Below are 10,009 nucleotides of genomic sequence, written 5' to 3'. Positions count from 1 at the left end.
GTGTGGGACTGAAATAAAAGACACAAAATTATTACTGTAACTTTGTCATTGAGCCCCATTGTTGACGTCATATTTCACACATAGGTGAAACAGGGTGTGTGTACGGACTACTTATTTGTGGCCACGGAATAAGTATAAAGTGCACATGTGGGTTTATCATTCCCATCTATATCGGACTATATTAACTATATAAGTGCAGACCATTTGGTAGGAAACATGCATTCAATCCATTCAAAACTGTTCAAACCAGTCATACAGAAGCTGAGGAAAGTAAAATAGCAAAGCACTTCTCACTTCAAAATATGCATGTCACTCTTCTGTGGGGACCATTATATTTAAGCAGAAGAATGGTGTTGGGATGCTGATGTGCTGAGTGATGGAGGTAGTTTCATAAATAATCTCCTGAGCGGGCTGAGGAGGTTTGCAAGGCTGCTGAATTTGGAAACTCTATGGTGAATGAAAGTTCAGAAAGTCGCGAGGCCTTCATTCTCTCTGCAGCCCACACAGCCAGGCCTTCACACCATGTTATATAAGAGACAAAAAGAGACAAATATTGTATAGGCGGCACAGAGAGACGTAGGAAGACAAAAAGATGAAGTCACAAAGAAGAGACAAACGTATATATAGAAAACAATGACTAATGAAGTGGACATTTTGCTTAGTTTTCTTGATTGTTTATTAATTTGTTTGTGGTGTATGGGTTATTTTAATTAATTATTTTGTGGTGCATAATTATGTTGGAGTTTTGTTTTTTTGTTTTGTCCAGTGGCGGCTGGTGACGTTTTATTTTGAGGGGGTGCAATCAGCAAGTCAGTTTTTCAGATGGACTGTGGTAACATAGTCCAGTGGTGATATGCAGTTACCGCATATCACCACTAAAACACACCAAAGCAACATTCTCATGCCCGATTCTCATGCCCGATTTTTAATTTTGAAAGATTCACTTTAATGAAACTAAAAATACACAACACAAAGTTTTTGTCTGTATTTTAAGGCATTTGAATTTTGCCTTCTCTATCACTCCTTTGTTAGCATAGCATTTTCCATATGTATCCTTGTCTGTTTGTGTTGTGTGTTGTTGTTTTAAGTCTGTATTACCAGTCTGAATCCAGGCTTGTTCAGTGTCCAACATCTGAAAGAGGAGGCAGGGAAAAACATGGCACTGGTCTGAGTGCAACCAGTTAGCCAGTCCTTCTTCTCATACCAGCGCCTGTCTTTCATTTGCTGTTTAATGGCGACGTTTGGTTGGTCAGGTCTGAGTTACATAAGCCAAAGATTTTCTTATATGAAACTGCTTTTTTTTGCATTGAGATAAAGTTGTTTGTACCATGATGAAATCGGCAATTAAGTGCTGGGAAAGTTAGCATAATTTACAGAGAAGTGAACGGAGGCATTCGGCCATGTCCGCTCAGCCGTCTCAGTGATGCATCAGTGCGTATTACGAAATCACATTGGGGCGAGCCCTCCTGGAGCCCATTGAAATGAATTGTTTTTTTTATATATATATATACCTTTGTATAAATAAATGATTGATTTAGCTTAAACTGGAACATAGAAAAGTAAAATCAAACCTGTGAGTTTCTTATTAGTAACTTCCTGGGGTGAAACTCCCCAGGTGGCGTTGTCACCTCCTTTAGTTCCTCCTCTTCTTGCAACAATAAGCTACATTAGCACCATAGGGTCCCAAGTACAGATCGTAACCATGAACTAGTGCAGGGTAATACTGGGGGATCATCTCTACAAGTGAGGGACACCAGAGACACTTTTAATACTCGGAGTGTCGTGAACCGCCAATGATGAGACAAGATGGGGGTATGCAGTCACTTCCTCACAAACAAAGAGCAAGTGTTAATAAAACAATGGGGATGGTCGCTCACTCCGGCTGGCCAACTGCTACATCTAGTCAGCAGCCATCAATTAGAGAGCACGGGCCAACCAATGGTCAGAGAAGACTATGGCTGTGCAGCTAATATTCAGTTTGACCAGAGCCGCTGGTGCTATTGTGCATAAAAATCCATGGTCTGCTTGGAGGGGTTATCAGCACATTATGGACAACACAGAGGCTGCCTATGGCCTATTAGCATTGAATTAAGACAAAGGCAATCAGGTGAAAACCCACCACACCCTGAGAGATGACATTTATGAAAAGGTGGCTATTGTCTATGCCGATCACGCAGAGTGGGTGCAGGACTTCATCCATGTGGAGATTTTCATTGAAGGAATACTCCACTGCACATCCTGGCTCCTCAGTCTCCTCAGGGGAGGAAGACAACACCTTCATGAGGTCCTCCCTGTCAGTACCAACACAGTTGGGAAGGCAAGTCGTCAAGGATTGCGAGTTGACAACTGCATAAAGAGGGCAACCTTTTCAATGTCTACCTTTCTTCATCTTATCAAGCAACCAGACACCGCTCCACTGGGTTGTCACGCAACATGTTGCTGTATGGCCAAGATATCACTGAGCCGTTGACCGTGTGGTTGGGATGCCACTGGATGACAATAATGCCACCGACCCTCGAAAGTACATCATGCAGCTGCAAGGAATGACTGGACCTTTCTCACCACCTGGCACAAGAGACACTTTGGCAGTTGGCTGAGTGTGCCAAGCAACAGTACAACAAAAGAAGAAGAAACCAAGAGGGTGAAGAATAAAGTCAGAACGTTTTTGCCTTCCTACAAGGGACCCTACCAAGTTGTGGGCCTGCTATTGTATTGTCTATTGTATCCAGAAGAGCCAGTGGTCAAAGGTGAAAGTCATCATCATGACAAGCTAAAGTATTACAACCCCAGGACTCTGCCGGACAATGGCTGGGTCTTCCATGCATGATACTTGGGTTAAATAGGAGGTGTTGCTGCCTGCAACTGATGAGGATTCTGCTGACCCGGACATCTGTCCCCTCAACCAGTGGGACACGTCTGCTGTAGGGGGCCTCCCATGGTTCACAATCATCACCACCAGTTCCACTCAGCTGTGACAGAATCCACTCCCCATCCTTGGACCTCCACAGAGATCGCAGAGGAATCGGAAACCACCCGACTGAGCTTGCTGACTGGGCTGGTCACTGAAGAAGGCTGAGTATTCTAAGAATGTAGAGACATGAGTGGAGGTGTTTTTTTCCTGCCCTCTGTAATAATAATAATAATAATCCTGGCTTGTATTGTTATTTTTGTAGAAATTACATTGGTTCAAGTTTAAAAGATAAAGAAAAAGGTACAGGCCAGGTGAGATGTAATTTAGACACTTGGGCTGCATTTATTATATAATTACCCTTTGCACTTGAAGTTAGCTTGAGATGTGTGATGGGAATTTGGTTTGTTTAAGAATGTCTGACTTAATGTTCTCATGCAGGGTCCCAATTGAGAGTAAAATGTCTTTTCAAATGTATTCTTCCCTGGCTTTGAACAAATGGTTGTTTATCCTTGCTATATTGGAGTCAGAAGTGATGTCATGTTCGATCTTGGCAAGTATGGCTTTGTTAACAAAGTAACCTTTTTCCTTGCAGCTTGAAGGAATGTAGACATTATGTTACCATTTTGCACTTGGAGCACATTCTATGCATTCTTAGTCTTACATTTCTTTCCAGGTAGGAAGGGCCTTTTCAAGGACTGTGGAAAAAAAATTGACATTGTGGGAAATGTTTCATTATAATGTTTATTGATCTCTTTTGTAACAGTGCTGGAGTGATGCTAAGATTTTATCATCATCCAGAGCGGGGGTATTATTACAAGCCAAGCGTGTGTGTGGGTGTGTGTGAGACCAATAATGAGAGACATGAAGAAGACATTGTTATGTGTCCAGAACAGATAGAAGCCACAGTGTCACAACTCCTGAATAACACTGAATACATAGCTACTGAGGCTGAAAGTATGTTTTCCTTGCCTTATAAAAATAAAGTGCCTCGCTTTGCATGATAAAGAGTTGGTCTGGACTCTATGACATCTAGTTACCAACTACGATCCATGGGTAAGCTAAACTAAATCAGCATCGTATCAGAGGCTCCCACTACGGAATGGTCCTATGTGTCCCAGTGTCCACTGCAGTTCACGGCTATATGAAATCCAGGAGAGCAGTGTTGGGCGACACGTCCCCACGTTCATATGACTCGAGTGTTCTTGGCATGTTATTCTTTTTGTTTGCTGTTTAATTGTTAATACCTGAAGCAGAGCTGGCAGTTGTGTTTACTGTTCCTTGTTCATGGTGCCGACCACCCTGCTGCTGTCTGTGCCTGCTTTGCTGTGTCCAGCATGAGCTGACGATCGCGTGCAGAGACGGCGACTGTGAAAACCTGTAAAGCCACAGACCGACAAACCCGGCACTCGCCCGTGCCATTCTGTGTGATTGAGACAGCCATTGCCTCATGCTGTACATCAGCCTTTGTTCATTCACACTGCATGGTGCTTTGAAATTCCCTCCTTGTTTACTCGCTCACTATTCACAATCTTTCTCTCTCTCTCTCTCATTCATTCCCGCTGTGAAGGCTCAGTCAGCTTAGACCTTATCCAGGAACACCATCTTGCATGGATTAGTGGTAACTCAGTCACTACACACTCTCTGCCCACGATCTGCAGCCATTTTGTTAAACTTGTGTTAGGGCGCCATCTTGCCTAGAACTGTGAGCCTGCAGTCTTTGTTTCTTGGCTGTTGGTACGGCTTGGTACATTGATTTATTTGTATTTCTGTGTTTCCGTAAAGGTTAAATGAAATCTTGTTTCTGGATGTGTGAGTGGCATTGCCTTGATTACGAACTTCCACTTCCTCTCCCTCCTGTTTGTAGCTGTCATGTGCCAGTAGTCTATGGTGAGTGACGTGTTCGATTTTCTATTCTCTATTTAGATTTTATACATTTTTACTTTTGTTCACTGAAGGACTCTCTGTCTTCAATTCAATTCAATTTGTTTGTATAGCGCCAAATCCTAAGAGCAGACAAACCCAACAATTCACACAATGAGCAAACACAAGGCATCAGTGGAGAGAAAAAAAACTCCCTTTTAACAGTAAGAAATCACTGACACAACCATCTGCCTCAACTGGTTGGATTGAAAGGAAAAATAGTGGACTGAGTAGAGGTGGGGGATGGAAAGGACAAGAAGGAGGTGAGGTAGAGATAGATGACAGAGACCAGGAGCATCCAAACTATGAAAGATGGTTGAGAGGGCTACTGCACAAATTTGGTATTTCAATACTGTTCAGTTGGGAATTAAGTTTCCCTAACAATAAGCAATTATTAATAATAATTATTTAATAACTATAGACAATCAAATCATTGCCAATAACCTTATCACCTAACAGTCTGTAAATGCAAATCTGACAAACCAATGTAATTGTTTTTACTGTTGATGTTATGGAATTAGATAAGTGTGTTTTAATACCAAAAGTCCTAATTCTATGGGTGCATTCACATCAGCCCCTTTTAATCAAAGTCTAGTTTGTTTGCTTGGACAGTCGGAAAAAAACACCACCCAAACATATGCACATATAGAATGATAGCCAGGAGAAATGGTTGAGCCCATTGTTGCAGTGTGTGTATGTTTGCATAAAACAAAATAAAAAACCCAAGGCCCCATGTTTTGCATCAAGCAAACGATGAGCGAGTTTTCTTGTTCATTGTTTGTCTTGTCTTCTCCTTCTGTAATTCTTGATGCAGCGCCCCCTCAGGCGAGGAGGGGAATACACTATTCAAAAGGTTTGGCTGTTTCACTAAATGCAGTGTGAAAGCAAACTCAGGCGTGCTGAATGTTGCATCCCCTATTTGAACCGAGTGCCCAATCGTACAGAGTCTAGCAGACTATTAGGTGTGAAAACAACCTAAATTCCAAAAGGGGAACTACTGCCACAAAGACTATAGGCAAAAGTCGTTGGTTTGTTGGTTGAACTGACCTGAAGCTCAACTGTTGTAAAGCACAGTGCATAACTTCTGGTGATTTTATTCTGGCTCAGTTTTCTTTGTGAGCAGACACAATGCATGTGTATGATGTGCCTTTTATCTGAAACAAGGGAGAATTTTACTGTATGCAAGAGCAGTGCAGGGGCAGGTTGGGGCCAGATGCATCAAACTGCTGAACAGCCTTTTTTTTTTTTAAACAGTACACTTAATTTCAGAAACTTTTCATGGGCCTTCTTCGTGTTTTACATCATACTCCATGCCGCTTTGAAGCTGTCTCGTTACACTACCAAAATGTTACTGTTGCCTCCATCTGTTTTGACATGAAAGTAATCACTTCCTGTGTGCAGCGCAGGAAAGTTCCCACAAATCACCAGATTCTTCACGTGATTGATGTAGCTTCAATCACAAACAAGTCTTTGTAAGAATATGTTGGAAGGGTGAGTTGTCAATGTGCAGTATATATATTTTTTATAAAAAAAAATGAATTCAGTTACTCACAAACTTTCTTTGATAGAGCTTCTTTGATATTGGATAGAGGATATAGCCAGATGGAAAGAAGAGTTACAACACACTGGCCCTTTCTCAATATCCATACTTGTCCGTACTTGAGCGTACTTGTGTACTCCCGTACTCCCATACTTGTGAAACATCATCAGCCTCAAACCAAGTTCTGTTCCAATTCTCAAGTACGCTAACAGCGAGTATGGTTCTCATACCCGGAAATGTTCTCGCTCCGCCTGTTTTACCAAGTATATGCATCGGGTGATGACTTGTGCGTACTTGGGAAAGCCATGTATCCCAGAATGCATTTCGGCTGCAGATAATACAAATATAAACCTGAAGCAAACATTTTTCTCTGTCCCGGAACGCTTCCGGGACGCTTCCGGGACACTTGTTTCCCGGAAGACAATTTGAGGTGAGAAATTAGTCATTTAGAATTCATACGTGTGGTTTGTGTATTAAGATATGACGTATTTATAGTTCGGTAGTGGCGTTGTCGGAGGTGAGTGTAACCTCGGCCTTTCCTGATGAAATGATCCACTGTCATTGGATGCTTGGTGTGACTGATATATTTGATGCATACTTGGTAAAACGGGTGGAGCGAGAACACTTCACTTTACAGTGCCTTGAGATAATGTATGTTATGATTTGGCGCTATACAAATAAAATTGAATTGAAATTGAATTGAACACTTCCAGGTATGAGAACCGTACTCGTTGCTCACGTACTTGAGAATTGGAACATAATTTGGACTGAGGCTGATGACGTTTCAGAAGTACAGGAATAGGCAAGTACGCTCAAGTACGGACAAGAATGGATATTGAGAAAGGGCAACAAACATGTGACTACTGATCGTGTGACTTTAAACAGCCAATGAGAACACAATCCTAAATAACAATAAATAGACTGCAATTTACCTACTGACCTATAGAGGGTGCAAAAACACTGAACACATACATGTGAACGTTACAAAAGTTATACAATCAAACAATCACTTGTTTACATTTAAAAGCTATGCACCACACATTTGATAATAAAAATATATTAGTGCTGAATTATGACCAGCACATCTTTGCAAATAGTTTCACGGCACATTTTTGATGGTGCTTACTACACAAATACTCTATAAAATCCCAACTTAAAGTTGTTTTTTTTAGTGCATACAGGCTGCAATGCTGAGATTAGAATAACGGCTACCACGAGGATTGCTCTTTTATTAAAGCTGTTTGAATCACTCTTCCTCTACTCCTTTGGAGACTGTATCAGGAGCTTTGCCCTCATCAATGCAAACACTTCTACCACAATAAAGTGTTTATTTCCTGAGATAAAAATTAATTATGTTCTGGAGCCCATTGGACAATTTTGTTAAAGTATGACAACTGCAACAAACTGCATCTCTGATTCTGTTCAATAGTATTACAGTTTCAACTGCCATTTCATAGTTTAATGTAAGCAGTGTGTGAAAGGTACGCAATGACCCCAAAAACAAAGAGCACAATAAAAAATGTCCAAACAAAGATAATATAAATATACAATAGTTGATAATTGTACTGTATGTGTAGTTTCTATAATGGCAATGTTGTTGGGTTTGCTGGCAGATTGACTGCACATACAAGAGTTACTTCCACTGACTAAGAGTGGTGAGTTGTCAGTCCTCAATGCTCCAAGCTCTGTTAAGTGGTTATGAGAAGCAGGAGTCATGGTTTCCACTGCATAGAATAGAAACATTGTCTCCACAGAGCCTTAAAAATAGGTCATGCTCTGCTCTCTGATCTATTCTGCACTGTTTCATAAAATAAATTTTGCTTTGTTGCAAATGACACTTTCTTTCCCCAACTCTCACCACACACTCAGTGCATCAGTACACAACAAACCGACATTGACAAAAAGAAATGCAGTTTGCTGTTTTTGTGACCCGAATATGATTAATTTAAGGCATGTAAAGGCCAGTATGCTTTCATTATAATCATCAAACTGGAGGGTCATCATACAAAAAGATTAGTTGGTACAGTTTAGTGAATGCTCCATCTGCACAAGGTTATGCTTTTTTCTCATTTGACGTAATAGGATAATGTCAAACATGGCTTTGCCAGTGATGGTGACTCATGCTGGTAGCTAACAGGATCATGATGTGATCAGTTTCTATTGACTTTTCAAGGTCCACAACAAAGGCAATATTGCACATTTGTTTTCTCACTCTCACTGTCTTATGTTCCATTTACATTGCCCCTTCACCAAATAAGGCTTATGAACTAATCATAGTCATAATTGCTGATGATGCCATTGTTTGTTTTTTGATGAAACACTACTGAGAGATGAGAGGGCAGCTTAATGCCACAAGAAAAGATCATCTGAAGCCTTCAACCTTTTCCATTGATTCCCTAACAACATGACACCGATTGACTGTAAACATCTCATAAATAAACACAGTTTGAGTCCTCAGAATTCAAATACAGAGGCTTTTATTTATCCAGTGAGACTAAAGATAAAATGCTTTTGGTATTGTGTAATCGTAAGTGCTTAGATGGGGTCCTACATCTGCAATGAGTCAGTGAGATTTCTATGTCCCAGACATTTATACTGATAATAAATCTTCTCGAATATCTGTGTTCACTTTTGTCTCTCTGCAGCAGGTCAAGAAATAAAGTAAAACCAGATGAGCTGGAATCATGTTATGAAATTCATGTAATGCAGGTGATTATACTGTATATTAAATATCTCAATAGACACTGAACTACAGGCAGGGTTCACCTCAGCCAGGGCACCAGTCCATGTAGAGATAATCTACATGCCTCGAAATGGGAACATGCAAACTCTTCTTAATCCAGACAGACCATGGTCGAACCAGGACTAAGGTAATCCAGAACTCCTCCTCCCTGGGCATTTTCCTGTTCTCCCAGTGGGACCCCAAGGCATTCCAATTTGAGATGGGATTATTTCCAACATGTGTCAAGTGTACCCCAGGGTCTCCTATCAGTTGAACCCTCCCCAGTAGCCTTTCAATGAGACGCACCCAGGAGGCACCCTAATCACATGCTTGAACCACCAAAACTGGCTCCTTTCTATGTGAAGGAACAGTGGATGTACACGTTAGGGATACTGTCCCTAACGTGTACAGTATCTCCCCTCAGAGAATCAGCTCTTTAATATGTTGCGGTGGTTCATGTGTCTCAGTGATTCTGGGAGGAGAATTGTAAGGGGCACTAACCGCTGGTATACTCTCCAGGGAAATTGGTCCCAGGGATTAAGCGAGACAAAGAGCAATGTTCAACAACCTGAAGAAAACTTCATCTGGAATTACGCCACCTCACCCAGATTAGGGAAACCAAGGCAACCTCCTGGTGTTTCTGGGCCATGCCCTGTGGGCCCCTAATGACATGGTCCTGCCATTTTGTATAATGCTGACATCTACCAATTGAATGTGTTTCAGATGTGATGTATGGTACTAAATACTTTGCTGTGTTTGCAAACAAACTATTTTAAAGGTTTATTAAAAATAAATTCAAAAATATACTCTGGCAGTCTAGCTGTGAGTGGTTGAGGAAGTCCACTGCAGCTGGGATGATCAGGCCTTATAAAACAGAACCTCCTGTGCAGGACCAATCAGGTCCCATGATCCACCT

The sequence above is a fragment of the Solea senegalensis genome, linkage group LG2 (genome assembly GCF_019176455.1).
Source record: "Solea senegalensis isolate Sse05_10M linkage group LG2, IFAPA_SoseM_1, whole genome shotgun sequence".
Lineage (NCBI taxonomy): Eukaryota > Metazoa > Chordata > Actinopteri > Pleuronectiformes > Soleidae > Solea > Solea senegalensis.
This window is presented reverse-complemented; position numbering follows the sequence as displayed.